The sequence below is a fragment of the Mercenaria mercenaria genome, chromosome 2 (assembly GCF_021730395.1).
Source record: "Mercenaria mercenaria strain notata chromosome 2, MADL_Memer_1, whole genome shotgun sequence".
Taxonomy (NCBI): Eukaryota; Metazoa; Mollusca; class Bivalvia; order Venerida; family Veneridae; genus Mercenaria; species Mercenaria mercenaria.
Window position 1 is genome coordinate 99,668,991 of NC_069362.1, and position 15,606 is coordinate 99,684,596.

Genomic DNA, 15,606 nt, shown 5'->3' on the forward strand with positions numbered 1-15,606 from the left:
CTGCCATCTGGAGAAATTCTAACTTTTCTTGTTATAAACAGTAGCGAAGGGTGTGATTAATACTGAATTTGTTTCACAATATTTATGTGAGAGATATTTAAATAACATTTTGGTGGTTTCTAATTTGTAAGTACAACATTAACTTTGAGCAAAACGATACAAAGTTGTGCTGCGAACAATAAAATCTATGAACATTGGGCTATTTTATTCTTCTAAGTCCAAATGAGTGGTAAAAGCTCTGGACTAGGTCCGGAGTACGTAATTACTACTGACAAGATACATAAAAGAAACTAAAGGAAAGGAAACGAAGGAAAGAAAGACATGATGACTGAAAGAAATAATGTTAATCCAATATTCCTATTCTATCTACTTATTTTTTATATAATTTACGCATTTTCTAGACATCTTACCATTACACACAGGCTGGTGATGTGTCCATTGCCCTTCTGTATTGCAGGATGTAGTTGTGGAACCAGCAAGAATATATAACATGTTGCACGAATATGTAACAGTGGTACCAGGCTTATATTGGACATTATGCGATCCATTGTGAGACCCGTCTTTGATTTTGTTCAGAGGAGGACACAGTATGTCTGCAAAACGTTTAAGGAATGTTTTCATCATTAAACAATTTATAAATATGTCAAAATATATTCATTTTTTCTCTAATGTTTATGTTTACCAGAGAAGCTCGTTGACATTTATTTTATACCTTAGCCTTTAGTTACAAACCCATTATATATCTCACAACTGTTCGTAAATAACTGTAGTCATTCAACCAGCTCACCTAAAGATGCATCGCGACTTAGTTTTGAAATATCTGGTATACTTAGCTTAAAACAAATAGGTAAATTCAATATTTGAACAAATACGGAAACTTATATAAACCTTCACATTTGGGCTCACGATCTGACCACTGTCCATAATCTCTGCATTTCAGTATGGATTGTCCAGTCAACCTGTAGCCTATATTACAAGTAACGGTGACTACATGGCCAGGTGGGTAAGATTCGGCACTGGAGGCGTTGTGGATACCGTTGACTATTTTCTCTAGTTTTGGACAGTGCCGGGCTGAAACATGATTTCATAGGTTGCCTGACAAATAGTGTTTATACTACTGCTATTAACTTAATTTAAAACATTTTACTATTATTAAATTTTTCATTGACATTAGTATTTATCGAAGAATAAGTATTTGTCATTTGCTCTATTTTGTATCACATTTCATAGACCAGTATAATTTAGAAATATGATTAGATAAATTAATTTATTTATGTGAACAAATTATACTTAAACAATGAAAGTTGACTGGCTAACTCTATTTATATTTAGTCTTTTATAAATGTATAATAAATATGTAAACATATCTTAGTCCATCGTTAATTTGAAGATGAGACATTGAATTCTATTGTCAGTAGAATTAAACTTAACTACAATAAATTTCATTTTACCTCGAAATCGCTCCTGTTCGCAAACATTTTGGACATAAATATATAGACACGATATCAAGCAAATCGCGCGTTTTTGACCACACTAGATGACAGATGTTTAACATATATTTGGTACCATTGGAAAATGGATGTCTTGGACAAAATTACCGGACTTAAGGGTATAACAGACCTGCGTGTTTTCATTCTTATATCGTTTATTCCTACATTATTGTCATGACGGCCAAAAATTTAACATATAAATAATTATGACATTTCTCTTTGTTGTATTAAACCCAGTCAAAATGTTCTTAAGTCTTTTCAAGATATTCCGAGTTACTTCTAATAAGTTTATAATAATTAAAAAAAACCTGTTATTCAGAGCCACTGACAGCGAACCAGAAATGTGTCCATGGGACACAGATGCCCCCGCTACATGACAAAGGACACAGATCAACTTTGGTAAAACAATATGTTGCTATTTTAAAAAAATGCAAAAAATAACCATATATAATGTACAGGGGCCATAACTCCTACATGACTGAATGAATCCGGACGCGAAACCCCAGGTGCACAACTGCACATGCTGACCAACATTCTTGTAAACTTTGGTGACTCTAGGTCAAATACTTTTTGAGCTACGCGCGACACAACATTAAAATGACCAATTTTTTACTACGTCAGGGGCCATAACTCCTACCTGACTGAATGAATCCAGACGCGAAACCCCAGGTGCACAACTACACATGCTGACCAACATTTCTGTAAACTTTGGTGACTCTAGGTCAAATACTTTTGGAGCTACGTGCGACACAATTTTAAAATGACCAAATTTTTACTAAGTCAGGGGCCATAACTCCTACAAGACTGAATGAATCCGGACACGAAACCCCAGGTGCACAACTACACATGCTGACCAACATTCCTGTAAAGTTTTGCGACTCTACGTCAAATACTTTTGGAGCTAGGCGCGACACAACATTCTCGGAAGGAAGGACGGACGGACGGACAAGGGCAAATCTATATAAAAATAGATACAAATGTAAACCAAAGCGATACCTTTTGCTTGTTGAAGTGCTTCTTTCACGTTGTATTCTAAAAAGTAAGTGTAAAGTATCTTCAGGTATAAATAAGAAATACTAGAAGTTTATTGTAAGGAAACGATACATACATTGGATAAAACGATTTCATTATTCAAAATTCTAATCCTTTAATTATAAAAAAAGATGTATTTTCATGCGTTTTTACCCAACCAACTGCAAGTACAAACATCTAGCCGCCTTCGTTTGCTTTAAATATGTTTCAAGAAAGCTAACAGAAGTCTCATGCGGCATATTTGAGTTGCATCACTCTTTTAAACGACATAATATGTATTTCTATTCCTGTAATCTTATAACCTCGAATATTACTCCACCTTTAAAAAGTCATGAATTGTATATAAATCTCTTATCATGTTTATTTTGTTCTCCGAGGAAAGCCAGTCTTGCCAAATAAAAGTGACTTGTTATATTTTGAAGTTTCGACTTGTTTTAATACCCATATAAGGAAATCTTTGAGACCTTCGATTTAAATCGAGGCTGTATAAAAAGTCAGCGATTTAAACTTTTGCCCGTTTTGTTAGATCTCATTTCAGTAATGTGTATCACGTTAATATATATGTTTCGTGAATTTTATTAAAGTTGCTGGAGAAACGTATCAAAGTAAAGAGATATACTAGTAAGTACAATAATTTAAAAAATAATTACAATGAAAATTTCTGTTTATCTAATTTGAATATAACTAGACTGAAGATTTATTTTTCTGTCACTTATAAGGTTTCAAGCAGACTGCCAACTGACAAATGAGTCAAAGAAATACTTACTTATACACCAGTTTGTACAATTAACTGGTAAATCTAACGTAGAACATTCATCGCTTATGGTAGAACAGTCTCTGCATTTTCGTTCTTTCGTGCTGCAAAACTGGCCAGCGTCGTATCTTTGTAAAAACAAAAGCAACAATATGAATATATATACTTTCTCACTTTCCCAGACAGACCCTTTCATAGTTCAAGTATCTCGTAAGTAAATTATCCAATCAAATCAATTTTCAAGAATCTGTGTATTATAGGGCTGGTATAATCCATGAAAATATTACGGGTCTAGTTGGAAATATCCACCAGAGTATGATATAAAGAAGTGAAATGTTTTATCTGCTGTATTCTTGCATTTTTATGAAAATACAAATAAAGCACACTGATTTGTTTTTGTTTTCTTTTGTTTTAGCCAGCGATGATGCATTTATTACCACTGTCATCAAATATTGTGCTGTAAACAAAATCTTTAAATACTTAACATTAGTTTGGTTATTTTCTTCAGTTCAAACATTTTACTTTTCACTTCTGATTATCTGACTATAATGATTACACTTGATTTTCCTTGTAAAAGCGTAGAATGGTTTTACCTGTTACAAACGTCAGCGAAGCAGCTGAACATTTTATAAGTCGCAGAAAAGCATTGGTGCGATAAGAGTAAAAGACACGCAAGTGTCACAGCATTGCCTAATAACGACATTCTGAAACGATATGTTATACTTTTTAATATCATTTAAGCTATATTTATAGTCCTTTTAACTGGTCTATAGATAGTTACATGTTTTATTGATAAAAGGTCGTATTTCATTGTAATTCGTAGGCGGAGCAAATAAAACTGTAACATTTTCTGAAAAATTGTAATGTCTTACCTAGCTTAAGACCGAATCACTAGCAAAATAACTACTCGCTGCAAGTAACTGATGGTGACTATAAATAAGACTAAATACAAACAAACGTATGGGCACTGGAGAGGCGCAGTGGTGCAGTGATAACACGGTCTGATTACAAGTCAGGGATTTCGAGTTCGAGTCCCCTCTACTCCAAAATGATATAATAACTTTGGGATAAGACCCCGTATACAGATGCTTTACATCTAGTGCGCTGAAAAAGCAGGTGAGCTTCTGGAATAAGAGCGTCCTCTGTATATTGCACTATTCTCCTTATAAAGTTAGTAATAGAAGGGCAGAACATATTTTCAGAATAAATCAAATGTATTTTTGTTTTTCAAAATTGTTTTGTTATTTAAAAACTTGTTAGTACGATTAAGATAAACGTTCTGTAATTTGCTTTAATTAGTACACATGAACTAGCTAAATGCAAATCTCCTTGATTAGTGTTTTTAAATAGTAAGCATTTTGATTCAAATTATAGTTCCTAATTTTTGCACAGTTATATAATCTTTAAACAAAATGGTTCAACTTGAAAAAAGTATACTGTTTATGTACATATATATAAACTATATTATTGATACCTAAAAGATAAATGAGCTACATGGGACATAGCTAGCCAAAAATATATTTTGAGTGATAAATTAGGGGTTCCGGGGAATGCTCCCCCGGAAGAATAATGAATTGTACATGGAGCTCTGGTGCATTTTGATGTATATCTGAAGATATAATCTCCTCTTTTGGAATTATTTAAATAGAAAATAATGCTTGTGAAAATCATGTGCATGCCCATGCCTTTGGACCTAATAAGTAATTAATCTAATAAACACCTGAGGAAAAGTTTGTATTTTAACTATTTTTTTCATTATGAGTTAGAAATTATAAATATTGTTATGTCATTTTTTCTGTTTGAGAACTGTTTTCAAAAGAATGGCCATCTTAAAGATGTTGCAACGTTTCTGTATAAGGAGGATACGGGGGTCCTCCCCGGAAAAAATTTGAAATTTGAATTTTTAGAGGATTTCAACATTGAAAATATTGCGGTCGGGTACTCAACGGTTAAGTTATATTATGTCAAATTTTCCTTAAAAAGGGACATTTTAGTAGGAACTTATATTAGGGTGCTAGACCCTTGTAGGATGTGGTACCATCAATGATTGTCTCAAAAGTCATATGCAGAATAGAACGAAATTATCTGTATATTCTTATCAATAAGAAGGGAGCATGTCCACACCCTTGCTCTTATGCCTATGTATACAGCATATGTTACTGTTAATGCAGTCAAAACTACAATTTAATGTTTAACAATTTCAATTTATCGTGCACACTTCTTCAGTAGTATTTTATACTTTATATATATATAAACGTTGATGGACGCTGTTCTTTCTTAACAACGAAGAGAGAGTGTTATGAAATGATGTATTCTAAATTTAAAAGCAATTAAAATGCAAAGAATATTGCTTTAGAGTAACGGAAATATCTATATACATATATTTAAAGCTGATCTTGAGCCAGATTATTTTTCATTGATTTTTGGAGCCAGATTTTTTCATTATGTTTTACCAGCTCACCCAGTCGGCCTCTAAATATAGATCACATAGTGGGTTTTTCCAATTCAGTCTAGAAATAGATTAGGTTTGCCTAATTTAAACATTTTGCTATTGTAAGCATGTTTTATTCATTTTAGTTAAAATGCAATGATGCAGGAGCTATTTCAAATGCATGGGGCGAGGCAAGGGATATCATTTCACAGCCATCGTTTTTCCGAAAAGTTTGGAACTGCTACTAACATAAACACATTAGATAAAACAAAAGAAAAAGAAAACTTTCCATTTTTACCACAGGAATCTGAAATTAAGGGTAATCTTTTATATAAAGCCACTACTATGTTTATACTTACTTTTTTTATTTGTATGCTCTTTAATTTTGGTTTTTGGTTTTATTTCCCATTATTATTTTTTCGGCGAATTTAATGTGCGCGTGCGTGGGTGTGTGCGCGTGCGTGCGTGAGTGGAGGGGTATTTAATTTGCTGCCCCTTTCCCCTTCCCCACGTCTGACTGTCACACTAGCTATTTATATCCTAGATTGTCATTTGGGAAACCAAGTATTTATTTTTAGAGAATTGAGGATATTATTCAAGGGCGGATTCAGAGGGGTAGGGTAGCAATATAAATCTGTAAAGCCTCAAATTGAAACAATCAACATGCTTCGCTTGCAAAACATTAAATTAGTAGTATTTATAACTGCTGGAGCGAAGGGACTAGACAGTCAAGTATCATTTTACACATTTTTTTTTAAATTTTAAATGATGAAAGATATCATTTTGCCATTATGATAAATCAGTTCTTAAATGTATGTCAGAATGCACCATTTGAGATATTTTTAAAGGGAGCATGCCTTCGTATCCACTAACAATTGCGCTTCCGCCTCGCGCCTGATAATATTTTGGGAATCCGTTTGAACTAATTTTAGATTAAATTTGAATTAAGTATATTATACATTTTAAATCAATATTGATTTTAGTACAGGACAAAAATGCAGAGAAAGAGATAGAAAACGTATTTAAGCAGAAATACCATTGTCGATAGAACTGATATTTAAACAATTGAAAATTACCTTGTTCTCTCCTTGCACTCAAGTTTTACTTCGTGGATCTTAAAATAGCCACAGTATATTAATAAGTAAATATTATCTATATATAGCTTTTTGCCATTACTAAAGGAATCCCCTTAACAATCAAAAATAAAACATTTGGATGAATCCATTTTAATAATACATCAGAATTACAATAAACAATAATATCATTTTACACATTTTGATACTTGAAGTCGCAAAATACGATTGTACATGTAACTCGCTTACATTTACTGGTAAGATAAAGTTATCTCAAATAGCATTTTTAAAATTGACATGTTACATTTGTAAATGTCTGACCGTTCCAAGGCGGTCCCCGAATGTGTTCTTTTATTCATTCGTTTCGTCCTTGTGTCTTTGTCTATGTATTCTTGTGTATATGTTATTCATGTAAACGTCGATACAAAAATGTTACTGGTTTGCCGTTTTAGGATACATTGTCTGTCGTTGATCTTTTAAAGAAAACTAAGGTAACTAAAGTTACAGCTTAGTTCAACGAGAAGAAGTTTTGTTAACAACGTGGGGTTGGCATGTCAAAAAACCGTTAAGTTGCCTCAAGTTCCAGTATCATGACCTTCCAAGTTGACTTCCCTACTGTTTTCATTTTATATGTTTGTATGATTTACCTACTGTCGTATATGTGACGTATTATTGTATATTGCATGCATTTAACTTTATTTATATATACAAATAAAAGATGATTAAAGTATGGCTTCTATATATTTTCATAAAAATAAAACGCAGCGGCACTGAAAATAAAATTAGCATTTTTCCTCTACCCAGTGAACTTTTATTAACATTCATGACCATGTTCTTTGTTTTAGACGTTTATAGTCAATTTGGCTAAAATCAAAAGTGTGTGTGTGTGTGTGTGCGCGTGTGTTCGGGTTTAACTTCTTTTTCAACAATTTTTCAGTCATATAAACGACGGTGTCTACTTGTAGCAGTGAGCACAATGCCCAACTTTATAGTGCTGCCTCACTGGAATATCACGCCGTAGACACGTGGCATGATACCCCACCCAGTCACATTATACTGACACCGGGCTGACCAGTCCTAGTACTATCCTCTTAATGCTGAACGCCAAGCGAGGAAGCTACTAGTACCATTTTTTATGTCTTTGCTATGGTTTGGGGATCGAACCCACGACCTCCCGCACTCGAAGCGGACGCTCTACCACTAGGCTACCGAGGCGGTTAAAAAAAATCAAAAGTGGGAATATCTAATAGATCATTATTATCGAAAATGAATGGTTATGAATTTTCAATATCACATTCTTGTTTTAGATTTATATGCAGTCACACACACATTTGAACTTATTATTTTTTATTTGTAATGACAGCAGGCTTTTAACGCATTAAACTAGTTTAAGTTTGAGTAGGATTATGTAATATATTCAGTTCTTGTTGATATTACTAAGCCAAATTTCACTGTGAAACCCTTTCTAACCAAATTCAACATATAAGATCAAATCACATTCTTATTGTACTATTTAGTAATGACATTCGCAAAATATGAGGGCAAACATATAAACTTAGGACAACCGGTATTACGTCAAACAAAATTAAATATAAGATGCTAACTTTCGATACATCGTAAGTCAAAGGTAGTGTCTTGTTGCCGTCATAAATTATAAATGTCTATTAAGGTAAAGAAGGCGTAATGAGCGGAAATTTCAAAAACAAGTTGCATCCTTGATAACATGTTTAAATAATAGCGAAAGCTGATCTTCACCCGGTGTTGACTTTTACGCAAATGACGTCGAAAAATCACGTTTTAGCCTAGCCCTAAATACTTGTGACGTTGCCGTTTTTATGGCGATGGATTTAGTTTTAGGGCGTCCATTCAATCCAAAAAGTAATTATTTTTCATTTAATATAAAAGGCCCGTTGAAACCTATACGGTGATGTAATTTTCAAATATGTACTCCGACTATTCGCCGAAGGATAGAAATCATGCCAAAATATTTCTAAGAAATTATTGTTTTCGAGCGGAATGAAAGCAGTATGCAAAAACTGTTCCATAGATTTTTTTAAAAAATCCCTAAAATTATCATATAAATTTATTTTACTGTAAAATGAGCGAAACAAATACGGGGGACTCCGGCCTCGTTTTCGCTGTATTGTCTTAAATTTCAGAAAAAACTGTTCGTATTTTAGGGAAAAATAAGTTAACCACAAAACGGTTTACAACAACATAAATTTCATTTTAAGCGTATTCTAATTTTGTAAGCCATTTTCCGATTTCTTTCCATTTTTATTGTCACACTTGTACAACTGAATGCATGTTACACACAAAAAAACGTAATGAAAAAATGATACTTCTTATTAAACATTTTCCTGCTCGTTCTCTCCTTCATAGATTTTTAAACAAAATTCAGTGCTTCTGAAATATTTTTGAATAAAATAAGAACTACAGAGTTCATTTTTACGCTACGGTGCTATAAAAATTTGGAAGTTTCATAACGGCTTTTTCCCGCGTTTTTCTATCAAGTTCACATTGTCTGTTTGTAGGATTTATTTGCAGCCTTTATTTTACAGCTTGTTGCAGTATTAGTTGGTTTAAGCCCATTGCAACTGTTTCATAAATAGTTCAATACAATTTTACCCGGAATCCGGAGATGTTAATTCGAGCACGACTAGCTATAGCCCTCCATGAAGTGGGAATGTAGTCTATTTCTTACGGAGAGTGCCTGCTTGTTAGGAACTATAAAGATAGACCACCGTGGCATAATTGGAAGATTGGTGAGAAGCGGCGTAAACCCAACACAATGGTTATCAAATGCAAAAGTGCAATAACATATTCATTTCATGTCCGTACATTTTTAACGTCTGAGGCAAGCATGTTTTGACTGTGCATATTTGGACCAACTTTAAAGTCAGAATTAGCCAGGAATAATTATTGTTTTAGGGTTTTACGCACGTTTTCGTCAATTTTTTTTTTTTACAAGCACTATACTCTTTTTCCGCACTAACTTACAACTGGTCCATTGAAAAATATTAGTCACGGATAGAGTGACTGCAACGGACACCAAACCTATGATCGCTCGATTGACGGGCGAACGCTCCAACCAGTGTGTCATTTGGTCCGGCATGAGGGGTGGGGGTAATGTTTGACTGGGCGAATTAGACAAGAGACTCTTTTCTAAGGGTCAGTTGTATTTGAAGTTTCAATGAAATGGAAAACTGGAATTATTTTAAAATCTGAATTTCACATGTTTGTTAACCATGGTTTAAGATGTTCATTTAAAAGGCCGAAAGTTAACATACATTGTGGGAATGGCTGAATATGCCGATGTTGAAACAACCTGTAGCCCGACCCATATTCTTTTGTCTTGTGTTAAAAAGATTTGCCTCATTATTTCATGTATGAAACAAAGAGCAATCAAATTATGTTTCAGATAAAAAAAAATGAAGTAGGCAGTTAATTGTTATAACGCGAAAATTCATTGTTATCGCTACACTCCCGTTTATTCATTTAATTTCTTAATTGTTTTTTATATAGTGTCATTTTAAAACAGACTTTGAGTTTAGTTTAAACATATTTTATTGCCAATATATACATATATAAACAGATAACTACGTCAACTGTACATATAATAGGCAAAAGGGTCGACCCACAAGTTCTCGCAACATTAGTAACGGGTCTTCCCTAATGCAAATATTTACATATTTAATTTACAACAATGACAACTAATCAGGTACATGTGTGGTAAATAATAAATTTACAATATAATAGCTACAAAAAAAGGAAAGAAAAAAAAAGAGTTGAAATAAGTATGAGGTACAAGTACATGTGTACTTATAAAAGCAATCACATTTGTGACTAGTGGCAATGTATAGATAGATGTAAGAGTAAAAATGATGCAATTAATTTGCATTAACAAGTACTACATTAGGGAAAAAACTTTAAAAAGGAGAAACGAGTACATGTGACTTATATAGACAAACATATTTGTGACTAGTCAGTGTACAAAAAGATGTAAGAGTACAAAATAAAGAAGATGCAATTTAATTGCATTAACATGTACTACATTTGGGGAAAAAGAACATAAAAAAGAAACAACTGGGGTCTTGTCAATAATAAACTTATATAATTATATATGAATAAATTGAATAATATTGCCTGCTAAATATGGTGAGTCTCAAAAGCGTTTGGTTGATTTTATGTAATGTTGGACTGAGCAGAATATTTTGCAGTTGTCTTCATATGACAATTCGGAATTACCAACTAAAAGAAGTTGGGTATTTAAAGGATGAAATTGCCTTAGATCGTGGAAAAGTTTAATCCTTTGATTTGTATATTTCATACAAGTGAAAAGAAAATGTTTAACGTCTTCAATATCTTCTCCACAAGAACAGACTGAGTCCTGAGACAGATGGTTGCAAAATAAATGAAAATTCAAATTACTGCACGCGTTTCTAAGCCTTGCATGAATTATAGAAAATTTTCTTTCTCCTACAAGATACCATTTTGGAGTTTCTGTAGTTGGAAAAACGGTATTTTTTAACAATCTTTTAAAACTTGATAAGGTGTTTGTGGCTCTTATTTCAGGACTCAAATTGTTCCAAATATCAATAGCAGAAGGCACAAAGAAATTAGAAAATATTTGAGTTCTTCGACTGAGGATTATAAAATTTTCAGCGTTTCTTAAGTTGTAATGTGTAGAATTGTTGACAATGTTTGGAAAAGTATTATTCAAATACTCGGGCGCATCACCGTTGCGAATTCTAAATGTGATTAAAAGTTTTTGATATAATCGTCTGTCAGATAGTGAGAGCCAGTTAATTTCCTGATATAAATTTTGAATTGAGACAGACCGGGTAAGTCCAGTTACAATACGGGCTGCTTCATGTTGAATTTTTTCTAGTGTTTCTTTTTCGTACTGAGTACAGCCGTCCCACACTACAGAAGCATATTCTAAAACGGGTCTTAAGAAAGATATATATATTTGATAAAGAGTCTGTCTATTAAGAGTATACTTTAATTTTCTCATCATACCTAACAATTTTGAAGCTGATGTAGTTATTTGGTCAATGTAGTCATGCCATTTTCCATTTGAACTTAGTGTTAAACCTAAGTGTTTATGTCGTTCAACAAATCTAACAGGTACGTTATCAAATGTCAAAAATGGTTTGTTGATATTTTGTTGTAAAGTAAAAAACATTGCTTCTATTTTATTCGGATTAAAATCTACAAGCCATTTTTTAGACCATGCATTTATCATGGCAAGATCATGGTTAACAATTCCTTCAAGATCAGTCAAAGAAGATGTAGTACATGCTAAAGAAGTGTCATCCGCAAAAAGACGTGCAATACATAACAAATTCTCAATGATGTCATTAACATATACTAGAAAGAACAGGGGCCCAAGGACTGAGCCTTGGGGCACCCCGGCATTGACGCTGAGAGGTTCAGATAAAGAAGAGCCAACAAAAACTTTCTGGTTTCTGTTTTCAAGATAACTATTGGTCCATTTTAACAAATTTCCTTTGATATCATTTAGTTGTAGTTTATAAAGGAGACCTTTGTGCCAAACTCTATCAAAGGCCTTAGAGATGTCACAAAATACAATACAAGTATAAGTTTTGGTATCTAGAGATTGAACAATTTGATGGTACATATCTAATAATTGATAAACCGTAGAATGTCCTTTCAAAAAGCCGGATTGTTTAGAGTAAATAAGTTGACCAAATGGTTATACATGTGTTTGTGTAGAATTCTTTCCATAAGTTTTCCTAGACAACTTAAAAGTGAAATAGGACGATAATTAGAAGTCAATTTATTATCTCCTTTCTTAAAAAGTGGCATTACAATTGCTGATTTCCAAATTTCAGGAAAAACACATTCTGACAAAGACCTATTGAATAATATACAAAGAGGTTTGGAAATTGTTTTGCAAATATTTTTCAATACTTTATGACTAATTAGGTCTTCACCGACCGCTTTATTAATATCTAAGATTTTAATTATGTCCTGAATTTCTGATTCTTGTATTTCTATAGTAGATAAACTAGCATCTGTATAGTGGGGCATATGCGATGGCACTTCATCAATGTTATCAAGGTGTGATATTGATGCAAAGTATTCATTTAGGCAATTAGCTTTTTCAGAGTCAGAGAAGTGGTACGTTTCTGTGCCGTCAGAATTACAAGTTTTGAAAGGGGGGATAACTTCTGAAAAATTTTTAGTTTTAAGAAAACTACGCAGAAGCTTCCAATATTGTTTTTGATTGTTTGTATTCAAATCGACAAGGCTGTCCTCCAAATTAACATAAAAATTTTCTCTGGCATGTTTTTTTTTAAATTGTTTACTTTGTTTCTTAATTTTTTATAAGTATTCCAATGGTTTGTATTATGAGTAGAAATTGCAATGGATTTTTGTCTATCACGTTTGCGAGAATACAGTCTCATGGCTGAATCATACCATGGTTTGTCGTATGGTCTGATAGTGACTTCTTTATATGGTATACACTTTTTCATATAATCTAATAGTTTTTCAGTAAATAAAACTGCACCATCATTAACGTTAATAGAGTTAAGAAACGACCAATCAGCATTTGCAATATAGTTATTTAGGGACTGAAAGTCGGCTCTATTGTATAACCATACTTTCCTTTTATTGGACATTTGACAAGAAAACGGGGCTTTGAAAAATGCACAAGTCGCTTTATGATCACTGATATTGTCAGGAACTGTAAAAACGTCACTGTGTAGACACGATAAATCATCAGAAACTAGAACTGGATCTATAAGTGTAGATGAGGTCGCCGTGACCCGTGTCGGATTTGTGACTACATTATCTAGATTATATAAAAGCATGATCTGTTTTAAGTGGCAATTATGTTTAAACTGATCTTCATTTATATCTCCAACGACAATTAAGTTTTCATTCATATCTAAAGCATTATCTAGCATTACCGCTAAATCGTTCCAAAATGCTACAGGCTTATTTGGCGGTCGGTAAACGCAGCACAGTAAAAAAGACATAATACCTAATTTAACTTCTAACCAAATAGCATTTATTGAAGAATTTTCAAATTCTAGTTTTCGGCAAGATACTATTTTTTCAGAAACGTATATCAAAATTCCACTTGGAGTGTGCGGTAGAATCTCGACGATACAAACAGTTGTTATAACCTTGAATAAACAATTTTTCATTTTCAACAATATCAGTAAGATGTGTCTCTGTGAAGCAGAGTATGTCGAAATCAAGGAGGTTATCTTGTATAAATTTAATTTTATTTCTTAAAGATCTTATATTTAAGTGAAGAATAGATATACTGGGATTTTTGTTTTCATTATTTTGAGGGCCTGGATTTTGTTCAACATCTCCAGACATTAGTACTAGAGTAAATAACAGAAATGCAAATTCTATGTTTAGAAAACAATATGTTAAAATGTGACATAAGTTCTTAAGCGAAGTAATGCAAGATGTAAAGAAAATAATTAGCAAGTCAGAGCAAAAAAAGTGCATGTACATTTTTTCTTTCTTGAAAAGCTTTTGAACTTTACCGTAAAATAACCCTATGGCCGCTCTATAGAGGTTTAAATCATTACCCATTGGGTAAGATGTACAGCTGATCACTTGAGATATGCGACCAAAGATAAAGGGTAAGAGTACAAGCAGACATAATAGTATTCACCGTAGACAAGACAATTGTATAAGCTGGACAAAAACAAAAATATAAACAAGCAGGAAAACAGAAAACAAAAATAACTAATACTAGAAACAAAAGCGTAAAAAACATATTCCAGTGAAGAGGAATGGTTGAGTAAAAGCTTGAAGAACTTCTACTAGTGTAACTGGTTTGAAAAGTGATCTAAAGTTATTTTGACTTTGATTTACCTAACGTGTTAATATCAACTATTTAAAGAGTCACGGAGATATAACAGCCTGTTACGATAAATATAAACACGTGAACACAAATATGTACAAACATATATACACATTTACATATGTATTTATATACATAAAAAATGACCTAAAGTTGTTGTGACGTTGAATTACAACGCACGTATTATTTAATATTTGGAAATAGTCACGGAGATATAACAGCCTATAAAGAGAAATAGAGACATGCATGTGTACACAACTATTTACATACATATATACACATATAGCTCTACAAATGATTAAAAGATATTGTGACCTTGATTTACCTAACGTGTTAATATCAACTATTTAAAGAAAGTCACGGAAATATAACAGCCTGTTACGATAAATATAGACACGTGTACACAAATATTTACATACATGTATACACATTCATGTATGTATTTATATACATAAAAAAAACCCCAAAAATTATTGTATTACAAAGCATGTAAATATCAATTATTTAGAAATAGTCACGGAGAGATATAACAGCCTATTAAGAGAAATATAGACATGTGTACACAAATATATACATATACATATATGCACATATAGCTCTACATATGCATTAATTTTATAAACGGCTTGAGGCCAGACGTACAGAAATACAAATATAATTAATATCCTGTCAAAGAACGTCTGCATCGTTTATACATGTGTAAAGTATTGACTTGTCTGTGCCTGAATAAAGCAAGCGACAAAACGCTATTTATAGTTACCGCAAATAATTTTGTCAAATTGGAAATTTTAGCTCTATATTTAGTAACATGACACTGGGTATATGTTCAATATTGGAAATTTGTCGACTATTTTTAGAAACGTTACTCATGAAAATTTCACGAGATTTCGGCTGTCTGACAGAGTTTATAGGTCACGAGACCGATTAACTTTTATGAGTACTAAGTGTAAACTTGTTTATTTACTTTT